Source organism: Hordeum vulgare, chromosome 4H, assembly GCF_904849725.1.
Source record: "Hordeum vulgare subsp. vulgare chromosome 4H, MorexV3_pseudomolecules_assembly, whole genome shotgun sequence".
NCBI classification, from domain to species: Eukaryota; Viridiplantae; Streptophyta; class Magnoliopsida; order Poales; family Poaceae; genus Hordeum; species Hordeum vulgare.
The window spans coordinates 74020929-74033929 of NC_058521.1; positions in this window are offsets into that span (position 1 = coordinate 74020929).

A 13001-nucleotide genomic window follows, 5' to 3' on the forward strand; every position below is an offset into this window, starting at 1 on the left:
ACGATCAACATGCTACGTCTATAAGTTTGGGTCTAGTCCATCACGTGATTCTCCTAATGACGTGATCCAGTTATCAAGCAACAACACCTTGTTCATAATCAGAAGACACTGACTATCTTTGATCAACTGGCTAGCCAACTAGAGGCTTGCTAGGGACGGTGTTTTGTCTATGTATCCACACATGTAAATGAGTCTTCATTGAATACAATTATAGCATGGATAATAAACGATTATCTTGATACAGGAATTATAATAATAACTATATTTATTATTGCCTCTAGGGCATAATTCCAACAGTCTCCCACTTGCACTAGAGTCAATAATCTAGCCCTCACATCATCATGCGAATTACATTGTAATAAATCTAACACCCATACAGTTCTGGTGTTGATCATGCTTTGTCCGTGGAAGAGGTTTAGTCAGCGGGTCTGCTACATTCAGATCCGTGTGCACTTTGCATATATTTACCTCCTCTCCCTCGACGTAGTCGCGGATGAGGTTGAAGCGTCGTTTGATGTGTCTGGTCTTCTTGTGAAACCGTGGTTCCTTTGCTAAGGCAATGGCACCCGTGTTGTCACAGAACAAGGTTATTGGATTCAGTGCGCTTGGCACCACTCCAAGATCCGTCATGAACTGCTTCATCGAGACACCCTCCTTAGCCGCCTCCGAGGCAGCCATGTACTCCGCTTCACATGTAGAATCTGCTACGACGCTTTGCTTGGAACTACACCAGCTTACCGCACCCCCATTAAGAATAAATACGTATCCGGTTTGCGACTTAGAGTCGTCCGGATCTGTGTCAAAGCTTGCATCGACGTAACCTTTTACGGCGAGCTCTTCGTTACCTCCATACACGAGAAACATCTCCTTAGTCCTTTTCAGGTACTTCAGGATATTCTTGACCGCTGTCCAGTGATCCACTCCTGGATTACTCTGGAACCTACCTGCCATACTTATGGCCGGGCTAACATCCGGTCTAGTGCACAGCATTGCATACATGATAGAACCTATGGCTGAAGCATAGGGGCGGAGCGCATATGCTCTCTATCTTCATCAGTTGCTGGGCACTGAGTCTTACTCAATCTCGTACCTTGTAAAACTGGCAAGAACCCTTTCTTGGACTGTTCCATTTTGAACCTCTTCAAAACTTTATCAAGGTATGTACTTTGTGAAAGTCCTATCAGGCGTTTTGATCTATCCCTATAGATCTTAATGCCTAGAAGGTAAGCAGCTTCTCCTAGGTCCTTCCTAGAGAAACTTTTATTCAAGTAATCCTTTATGCTCTCCAAAAACTCTATGTTGTTTCCAATCAGCAATATGTCATCCGCATATAATATTAGAAATGCCATAGAGCTCCCACTCACTTTCTTGTAAATACAAGATTCTCCAACCACTTGTATAAACCCAAATGCTTTGATCACCTCATCAAAGCGCTTGTTCCAACTCCGAGATGCTTGCACCAGTCCATAAATGGATCGCTGGAGCTTGCACACCTTGTTAGCATTCTTAGGATCGACAAAACCTTCGGGTTGCATCATATACAATTCTTCCTTAAGGAAACCGTTAAGGAACGCCGTTTTGACATCCATCTGCCAGATTTCATAATCGAAAAAATGCAGCTATTGCTAACATGATTCTAACGGACTTAAGCATCGCTACGGGTGAGAATGTCTCATCGTAGTCAACTCCTTGAACTTGCGAAAAACCCTTTGCCACAAGTCGAGCTTTATAAATGGTCACATTGCCGTCAGCGTCCGTCTTCCTCTTAAAGATCCATTTGTTCTGAATAGCCTTGCGGCCCTCAGGCAGTACCTCCAAAGTCCACACTTTGTTCTCATACATGGATCCTATCTCGGACTTCATGGCTTCTAGCCATTTGTTGGAATCCGGGCCCACCATTGCTTCTTCATAATTTGCAGGTTCATTGTTGTCCAACAACATGACTGACAAGATGGGATTACCGTACCACTCTGGAGCAGCACGTGGTCTCGTCGACCTGCGTGGTTCGACAGAAACTTGAACCGGAGTTTCATGATCATGATCATTAACTTCCTCCTCAACCGGCGTCGCAACGACACAGGTTTCCCCTTGTCCTGCGCCACCATCCAGAGGGATGAGAGGTTCGACAACCTCGTCAAGTTCTATCTTCCTCCCACTCAATTCTCTCGAGAGAAACTCCTTCTCGAGAAAAGCTCCGTTTTTAGCAACAAACACTTTGCCCTCGGATTTGAGATAGAAGGTGTACCCAACGGTCTCTTTTGGGTAACCTACGAAGACACACTTTTCCGCTTTGGGTTCCAGCTTTTCAGGCTGAAGCTTTTTGACATAAGCATCACATCCCCAAACTTTAAGAAATGACAACTTTGGCCTTTTGCCATACCACAGTTCGTATGGTGTCGTCTCAACGGATTTTGATGGTGCCCTATTTAAAGTGAATGCAGTTGTTTCTAATGCATAACCCCAAAACGATAACGGCAAATCGGTAAGAGACATCATAGATCGCACCATCTCTAATAATGTATGATTACGATGTTCGGACACACCATTACGCTGTGGTGTTCCAGGCGGTGTTAACTGTGAAACAATTCCACATTGTCTTAAGTGAGCACCAAACTCGAAACTCGGATATTCACCCCCACGATCAGACCGTAGGAATTTGATCTTCTTGTTACGATGATTTTCAACTTCACTCTAAAATTGCTTGAACTTTTCAAATGTTTCAGACTTGTGCTTCATCAAGTAGACATAACCATATCTACTCAAATCGTCAGTGAAGGTGAGAAAATAACGATATCCGCCGTGTGCCTCCACGCTCATCGGACCACACACATCGGTATGTATGATTTCCAACAAGTCACTTGCACGCTCCATTGTTCCGGAGAACGGAGTGTTAGACATCTTGCCCATGAGGCATGGTTCGCACGTGTCAAGTGAATCAAAGTCAAGTGACTCCAAAAGTCCATCAGCATGGAGTTTCTTCATGCGCTTTACACCAATATGACCTAAGCGGCAGTGCCACAAAAATATGGCGCTATCATTGTTAACTCTAACTCTTTTGGTCTCAATGTTATGTATGTGTGTATTGCTATCAAGATTCAATATGAACAATCCTCTCACATTGGGTGCATGACCATAAAAGATGTTACTCATAGAAATAGAACAACCATTATTCTCAGACTTAAAAGAGTAACCGTCTCGCAATAAACAAGATCCAGATATAATGTTCATGCTCAACGCAGGCACTAAATAACAATGTTTTAAGTTCATCACTAATCCTGATGGTAACTGAAGTGAAACTATGCCGACGGCGATTGCATCAACCTTGGAACCATTTCCTACGCACATCGTCACTTCATCTTTCACCAGCCTTCGTCTATTCCGCAGTTCCTGTTTCGAGTTGCAAATATGAGCAACAGAACCGGTATCGAATACCCAGGCACTACTACAAGAGCTGGTTAAGTACACATCAATAACTTGTATATCAAATATACCTGATTTTTCTTTGGCCGCCTTCTTATCTGCCAGATACTTGGGGCAATTGCGCTTCCATTGACCCATACCCTTGCAATAGTAACACTCCGTTTCAGGCTTAGGTCCAGCTTTGGGTTTCTTCGTCGGATTGGCAACAGGCTTGCCGCTCTTCTTTGAATTACCCTTCTTGCCTTTGCCGTTTCTCTTGAAACTAGTGGTCTTATTTACCACCAACACTTGATGCTCTTTACGGAGTTCAGACTCTGCGACTTTCAGCATCGCAAACAACTCGCCGGGAGACTTGTTCATCCCTTGCATGTTGTAGTTCAACACAAAGCCTTTATAGCTTAGCGGCAGTGATTGAAGGATTCTGTCAGTGATATCCTCTTGCGGGAGTTCAATCCCCAGCTCAGCTAGACGGTTTGAGTACCCAGACATTTTGAGCACATGTTCACTGACAGACGAGTTTTCCTCCATCTTGCAAGCATAGAATTTATCGGAGGTCTCATACCTCTCGATACGGGCGTTCTTCTGAAAGATAAACTTCAACTCCTGGAACATCTCAAATGCTCCATGACGCTCAAAGCGACGTTGAAGTCCCGATTCTAAGCCATACAAGACTGCACATTGAACTACTGAGTAGTCCTCCTTACGTGCTAACCAAGCGTTCTTAACATCCTGATCGGCCGTAGCGGGTGGTTCATCTCCTAGCGCAGCATTAAGGACATAATCCTTCTTCCCAGCTTGTAAGATTAGCTTAAGATTATGAGCCCAGTCTACAAAGTTGCTTCCATCATCTTTCAACTTAGCTTTCTCTAGGAACGTATTAAAATTCAGGGTGACTGTCGCGTGAGCCATGATCTACAACGCAAATATATTCAAAGTGGACTTAGTCTATGTTCAAGATAATTAGAGTTTAACTCTAATCAAAATTATACGCTAAACTCCCACTCAAAAAGTACATCTCTCTTAGTCATTTGAGTGGTTCATGATCCACTTTACACTAGCTCAAGTCCGATCATCACGTGAGTTGAGTATAGTTTCAGTGGTAAGCATCCCTATGCTAATCATATCATCTATATGATTCATGATCGACCTTTTGGTCTCATGTGTTCCGAGGCCATGTCTCCACATGCTAGGCTCGTCAAGCTTAACCCGAGTGTTCCGCGGGCGCAACTGTTTTGCACCCGTTGTATGTGAACGTTGAGTATATCACACCCGATCATCACGTGGTGTCTCGAAACGACGAACTGTAGCAACGGTGCACAGTCGGGGAGAACACAATTTCGTCTTGAAATTTTAGTGAGAGATCACCTCATAATGCTACCGTCGTTCTAAGCAAAATAAGGTGCATAAAAGGATTAACATCACATGCAATTCATAAGTGACATGATATGGCCATCATCACGTGCTTCTTGATCTCCATCACCAAAGCACCGGCACGATCTTCTTGTCACCGGCGCCACGCCATGATCTCCATCAACGTGTTGCCATCCTACTAACACCATCCTACTTTAGGTTGTCGTGCTACTCATGCTATTACTACTAAAGCTACATCCTAGCAAAATAGTAAACGCATCTGCAAGCACAAACATTAGTATAAAGACAACCCTATGGCTCCTGCCGGTTGCCGTACCATCGACGTGCAAGTCGATATTATCTATTACAACATGATTATCTCATACATCCAATATATCACATCACATCGTTGGCCATATCACATCACAAGCATACCCTGCAAAAACAAGTTAGACGTCCTCTAATTTTGTTGTTGCATGTTTTACGTGGTGACCACAGGTATCTAGTAGGATCGCATCTTACTTACGCAAACACCACAACGGAGATATATGAGTTGCTATTTAACCTCATCCAAGGACCTCCTCGGTCAAATCCGATTCAATTAAAGTTGGAGAAACTGACACTTGCCAGTCATCTTTGAGCAACGGGGTTACTCGTAGCGATGAAACCAGTCTCTCGTAAGCGTACGAGTAATGTCGGTCCAAGCCGCTTCAATCCAACAATACCGCGGAATCAAGAAAAGACTAAGGAGGGCAGCAAAACGCACATCACCGCCCACAAAAACTTTTGTGTTCTACTCGAGAAGACATCTACGCATGAACCTAGCTCATGATGCCACTGTTGGGGAACGTCGCAAGGGAAACAAAAATTTTCCTACGCGCACGAAGACCTATCATGGTGATGTCCATCTACGAGAGGAGATGAGTGATCTACGTACCCTTGTAGACCGTACAACAGAAGCGTTAGTGAACACGGTTGATGTAGTGGAACGTTCTCACGTCCCTCGATCCGCCCCGCGAACAATCCCGCGATCAGTCCCACGATCTAGTACCGAACGGACGGCACCTCCGCGTTCAGCACACGTACAGCTCGACGATGATCTCGGCCTTCTTTATCCAGCAAGAGAGATGGAGAGGTAGAAGAGTTCTCCGGTAGGGTGACGGCGCTCTGGAGGTTGGTGATGACCTTGTCTCAGCAGGGCTCTGCCCGAGCTCCGCAGAAACGCGATCTAGAGGAAAAACCGTGGAGGTATGTGGTCGGGCTGCCGTGGAAAAGTTGTCTCAAATCAGCCCTAAAACCTCCGTATATATAGGTGGGAGGGAGGGGACCTTGCCTTGGGGCTCAAGGAGCCCCAAGGGGGTCGGCCGAGCCAAGGGGGGAAGGCTCCCCCCCAAACCGAGTTGGACTTGGTTTGGTGGGTGGGAGTCCTTCCTTCCCTTCCCACCTCCTCCTTTTTTTCCTTTTCTCTTTGATTTTCTTTTCTAGGCGCATAGGGCCCTTTTGGGCTGTCCCACCAGCCCACTACGGGCTGGTGCGCCACCCTCAAGGCCTATGGGCTTCCCCGGGGTGGGTTGCCCCCCCCCCCCCGGTGAACTCCCGGAACCCATTCGTCATTCCCGGTACATTCCCAGTAACTCCGAAAACCTTCCGGTAATCAAATGAGGTCATCCTATATATCAATCTTCGTTTCCGGACCATTCTGGAAACCCTCGTGACGTCCGTGATCTCATCCGGTACTCCGAACAACATTCGGTAACCAACCATATAACTGAAATACGCATAAAACAACGTCGAACCTTAAGTGTGCAGACCCTGCGGGTTCGAGAACTATGTAGACATGACCCGAGAGACTCCTCGGTCAATATCCAATAGCGGGACCTGGATGCCCATATTGGATCCTACATATTCTACGAAGATCTTATCGTTTGAACCTCAGTGCCAAGGATTCATACAATCCCGTATGTCATTCCCTTTGTCCTTCAGTATGTTACTTGCCCGAGATTCGATCGTTAGTATCCGCATACCTATTTCAATCTCGTTTACCGGCAAGTCTCTTTACTCGTTCCGTAATACAAGATCCCGTAACTTACACTAAGCTACATTGCTTGCGAGGCTTGTGTGTGATGTTGTATTACCGAGTGGGCCCCGAGATACCTCTCTGTCACACGGAGTGAAAAATCCCAGTCTTGATCCATACTAACTCAACTAACACCTTCGGAGATACCTGTAGAGCATATTTATAGTCACCCAGTTACGTTGCGACGTTTGATACACACAAAGCACTCCTCCGGTGTCAGTGAGTTATATGATCTCATGGTCATAGGAATAAATACTTGACACGCAGAAAACAGTAGCAACAAAATGACACGATCAACATGCTACGTCTATTAGTTTGGGTCTAGTCCATCACGTGATTCTCCTAATGACGCGATCCAGTTATCAAGCAACAACACCTTGTTCATAATCAGAAGACACTGACTATCTTTGATCAACTGGCTAGCCAACTAGAGGCTTGCTAGGGACGGTGTTTTGTCTATGTATCGACACATGTAAATGAGTCTTCATTCAATACAATTATAGCATGGATAATAAACGATTATCTTGATACAGGAATTATAATAATAACTATATTTATTATTGCCTCTAGGGCATAATTCCAACAAATGCTAGGCTATTAGGACAATACTAGATTCATCAATGAAGTGACAAGGCCACCATTATGTGGGAAGTAAGTACGAAAAACTCATGGTCGAAGCTTTTTAAATGCTTTTGGCAGTACAGTTTGGTTGCGACATTTATTTGAAACATATGTAGCAAACTTTGCTAATGATGGAAGCTTTTTTATTTACAGTTACAACATTGAAAAGCAAGCAACAGATTTCTATACCAGGGAGGTAGTTTCCAAGTTCTAAAAGCTTTTAGCTAAATCAAGAGGCTTTGGGGTGCAAATTCAAGTCCACGGGGATCCCATAATCTTTCATCTTGTTGCAAATTACAGTGTCAATCCTAAAGTTTATGTTGTGCGAGTTGATCTTGAAGATAAGAGGTGCATGTGGAGTTGCAACATGTTTGAGATGTGTGGATTGATCTGCCCACATATCATCCATGTCATGGTGCACCTAGACATGAAAACGATACCTGCAACTTACATGCTTGAAAGATGGTCCATGAGAACAACTGATGTAGCACCTGATCCCGATGGTGGACATAGGGCTATGCACTTTGGTGTCCCAACAACCAACACACTCAAGTTCAACTCTCTCTGCAGGAAGTTGGGCAAGCTCGCTTCTAATGCATGCTTGATGAAGCTTATAATTTCGTCTCTCGACTTATTGATCAAGGAAATGTTGGGGGTTGGGTCAATGAAAGCTAGAACGAGGGATTGGGTTCTAGGAGCCTGAGAAGCCCATGGCCATAAAGCCACTGAACAAGTGCGGACTTCGACATGTCCACTTATAGGGCAGCAGGAACCAACCCCCGTAGGTTTGCGGAACCCGCCAAAGTCTACGAAGAAAGGGAGGCCAAAGGAAAAAAATAAGAGAAGGAAGCTACTAACTGAGCTACAAGAAGATGAGATGAGGAAGAAATCAAAGAAAGACGAAGTGAAAATGAAGAAATCTCCAAAGCCAAGGGGTAAGAAGATCACAACACCAAGAGTCGCGAACTGCTTGTTGCTATGCTTGCTACGAGTGAGGCTAGAAAAGTTCTAGATGTTGAAACGGTCCTTACCCTTTAGGATGTTCCATGTTTCAATGAGGGAGAAATGATGTATTGCTTTGTAACCTTGCTGAATTATATTTGTGTGATAGAATGCCACATATTACTACATGTGTGAATTTAAAAAGATTTCTTAATTCATAAGTTTGCGAAGCTGTGTTTTTTGTTGAATGATGAATACTAAGTTTGTTGCAATGGTTGCATGTTTTTTACAGTAAAAATAATTATGAAAAAATCAGCCTTGCTTGTAACAAATGTAGTTACTAATTGTAGCAAAAATAGATAGTAGTTGAAGTTTTTTGTTTAAATGATGCGACCGTACATGATTCCTGCTGTGTCAGGCGACTAAATCTTGCGGGCGTGCTCGCCGCCGCTCATCCCCGGTGTGCAATTTGCAAAAAAAATTGAGCACCGAGGGAGATGGCCAGTGCTACAACCGATGACCAAAAAAGCTACAACTAGCGATAGGAAAAGCTACAACCTTCTATGAAAAAGCTTCAACCTCATACAAAAAAGCTACACCTGATGTTGCTGCTCCGCCAAGCTTCGAGGCTTTGGCTGTGGAACAAAATTTTGGTGTGTATGTGTAATGGTTGTAGACATGGATGAATCTTTTTTTTGTCAGCTTGAAGCTAATAATTTCCGTGAAAGTAGCACTACAGTTATTACGTGAAAAAGATGTTTACAGAAAAATATGTTGTAAGAAATTTGTACTGTTGAAGCTTTTATAGATTATGCTTCCAGCAAATATGTTAAAATATATACTAAAAGGTTCAGCAATGGACAAGTGTCGTATTCATCGTGCAAACATGTTGGCACCAAAATGCTTCATCCAAATTCAGCCTTTCAAAACCGAAACAGGCACCATTGGTTCACACATGGCGCAAACAAAACAAAAGTTCAATGGAGTTATCATTCTTTATATAAGTACCATTGGTCCTATCAAGAGGCTACCATTGGAGACATTATCTAGACCTAATGAAAAAGCCCTTTTGCCTTGAACCATCCTGAAATCAGTCTGCCAACTCTTCCCTGAATGCTAGCTCCATTGAGGCTATGTTGAGTGGGTGATGGACGAGGTTGTATGCCCATTCCATGCGGTACCATGCAATATCTTCTTGTAAACATGAAAGGTTGAGTAGCAGTTTGTTACTAGCTATTCTTTTGCTGCATAGGTTTGAACAAGCAAAAAACTAGATTGAACAAAAATAGAGAATACAACAAAGATAAAAATGGATACATGCTCAAACCCTTTCATTGCCTTTCCATCAAAGTTCCCCACATATTTGACACCGAAGGAACCACAATCACACCTGTGAGTTGAATGAAAAATATGACAATCTTGTGTACAGTGAAAACAACCAACTTGTTTCAAAGCAACACATGGTTGAAGCATAGGAAAAACTAACATGTTATTTTGCTTTGGGTAGTATTCTAAATCAGCCCAGGTGAAGGATGAAACATTTACACTAAATGCATCACACTCTTGTGTGAGGGTTGTAAAGTTTGTGATCTACCACCAGAAACACATGCAAAAGTTTGTAAGAACATATGAAACAATTAAAAGATGACACCAGGAAATTTAAGTAGACAGAGCGAGGGCAGACGCAACTATAAAAGAGAGAAAGAGATGACTAGGTTGTTGGCCTGCTTCTTCAAGCTGGATGGTTTTCCTATTGCATTAAGTGAGTCAAATGCATTCCATTGCTTGTGAAGCAAGTGTCGTGGGTATAAGTCTGACAGTAGAAAGGGGGTAGGATAACGGAGCATGATCTATCAAGATGCACATGGGTGACACGGTGATTTTAGCGAGTTCGGGCCTCTCACAGTGGAGATAACAACCCTACGTCTCGTGCTCCGGAGAGGCTTTGTTTTATCTGTCATGGACATGAGTTACATGGTGTAGAGAGAGCCAGAGCTCGAGGGAAAGAATGAGCCCGCCGAGGAGAAGAAAAACTCGCCCCTAGCTATGTGGAGGGGGGTGGCTTATATAGAGTGCGCCACCTCATCACCTCTTATGTTACAAGATGGGGCATTGATGCCATAATGTCAGCCCACTACAGATGTCTTGCCGACTGTTGGTACTTGCATGACCGAGTGAGTCATACGGCCGAGTGGTTGACTGTCATCCGAGTGGATGGAATGTACTTGTCTGAGTGGATCCGTACCGAGTGGATTAGACGTTGTCACGATCCAGTAGGAATTTCCCATGTAGTCCTTAAACTAATAATGAGGTGCCCCTGGGTAGGACGTATTGGTCAGACCTACGACCCTACCCTAGGGCTATATCCCCGTCATTAGCCCCCGAATGGATCAGGGTCCGAGTGGTGAAGGTGTCGATGTAAATCTTGTAGCAGCAGACCGAACTTGAACGTGCTTCAGGGCCTTGCAAAATTATGCGTTGATTGAAGTCTTCATCATTCGCCCTGATCGATTCCGCTGAGTAGTACGTCCCAGTGAACTTAAGAATAGAAGTAGATCCGAGTGACCAACAGGATCTTGAGACTCTGACTAACTGCTGGTAGTTGGTTGGAATCTATTGAATTTGTTGAACTTGGATGTTGTTGGTGGACCTGACCAAGCAGAATGTTTCTTTTTTGTATGTACCTTCCAGTGGGGGCACGTTCAGTGCACCCACTGGGTGTAGTCCCCGAGCCTCTGTCGGACTAGATGAGTCCAACAGAGGGTTTAAGTCTTCCAGTGCTCATCATGTTGAATGTTTGTTGAATCTGCATTATATGATTTCTGGATCAAAGTCAAGTCTTCGAGTGTATTTTTAACTTAGGTGATACGGGGTCGCAACTAAGTTTCCGAGTGTGGAGCGTCTGTACTCGGAGTAGTTTTTATCTTAGGCGATACGGAGTCGCAGCTAAGCCCCCGAGTATGGAGCATATCCGCACTCAGAGTTGTTTTTACTTATGCGATACGGAGTCTCAGCTAAGCCCCCGAGTGTGGAGCGTGTCCATACTCGGAGTTGTTTTTACTTAGGCGATACGGAGTCGCAGCTAAGTCTCCGAGTGTGGAGCGTGTCCGTACTCAGAGTAGTTTTAACTTAGGCGATACAGAGTCGCATCTAAGCCCCCGAGTGTGGAGCGTGTCCATACTCGGAGTAGTTTTTAACTTAGACGATACGGAGTCGCAGCTAAGTCCCCGAGTGTGGAGCATGTCCGCACTCGGAGTTGTTTTTACTTAGGCGATACGGAGTCGCAGCTAAGCCCCCGAGTGTGGAGCGTGTCCGTACTCGGAGTTGTTTTTTACTTAGGCGATACGGAGTCGCAGCTAAGCCCCCGAGTGTGGAGCATGTCTGCACTCAGAGTTGTATTTACTTAGGGGATACAGAGTCGCAGCTAAGCCCCAGAGTGTGGAGCGTGTCCGTACTCGGAGTTGTTTTTACTTAGGCGATACAGAGTCGCAGCTAAGCCCCCGAGTGTGGAGCGTGTCCGTACTCGGAGTAGTTTTTTACTTAGGCGATACGGAGTCGCAGCTAAGCCCCCGAGTGTGGAGCGTGTCCGTACTCGGAGTAGTTTTAACTTAGGCGATACGGAGTCGCAGCTAAGTCCCCGAGTGTGGAGCATGTCCGCACTCGGAGTTGTTTTTTACTTAGGCGATACGGAGTCGCAGCTAAGCCCCCGAGTGTGGAGCGTGTCTGTACTCGGAGTTGTTTTTACTTAGGCGATACGGAGTCGTAGCTAAGCCCCCGAGTGTGGAGCGTGTCCGTACTCGAAGTTGTTTTTACTTAGGCCATACAGAGTCGCAGCTAAGCCCCTTCGATGACATAGTGGACACAGCCGCCACACGTGCCGTCAATGGGTCGGACGCCTCCTCGACATACATCACTTGGCCGCCCCGCGCATTGCCATTCAGCCGGACTCGTCTACCTCACTAAACGCCTAAGTACTAACTTTATCCGAGTGTGCACTAAACGTCGCACTCGGGGACTTAGCTGCGATCAAGAATCGCCTAAGTAATAACTTTCTCCGAGCATGCACTACTCGTCACACTCGAAGACTTAACTGCGGTCAAGAATCGCTGAAATGGGAAAGCTTCCCGTGACTGTATCCTACAGATACACTGGGGGACTCAGCAGACCCTCATTGAGGCTCATGTGGATGTCAAGACCACTGACAATTACATGAGTAGCAGACCCTCATTGAGGCTCATGTGGATGTCAAGACAACAGACAATTACATGAGTAACAACTCGCTCCGAGTGCAGCATGTCCGTTGCACTCGAAGACTTAGCCGCGATCATGAATCGCCTAAGTACTCTATTACCTTCGAGTGTATCCTACAGATCCACTCGGGGACTCAGCAGACCCTCATTGAGGCTCATGTGGATGTCAAGACCACTGACAATTACATGAGTAACAACTCGCTTCGAGTGCGGCATGATCGTCGCACTCGAAGACTTAGCCGTGATCATGAATCTCCTAAGTACGCTATTACCTCCGAGTGTATCCTACAGATCCACTCGGCGACTTGGCAGACCCTCAGAGAGGCTCACACAGATGTCAA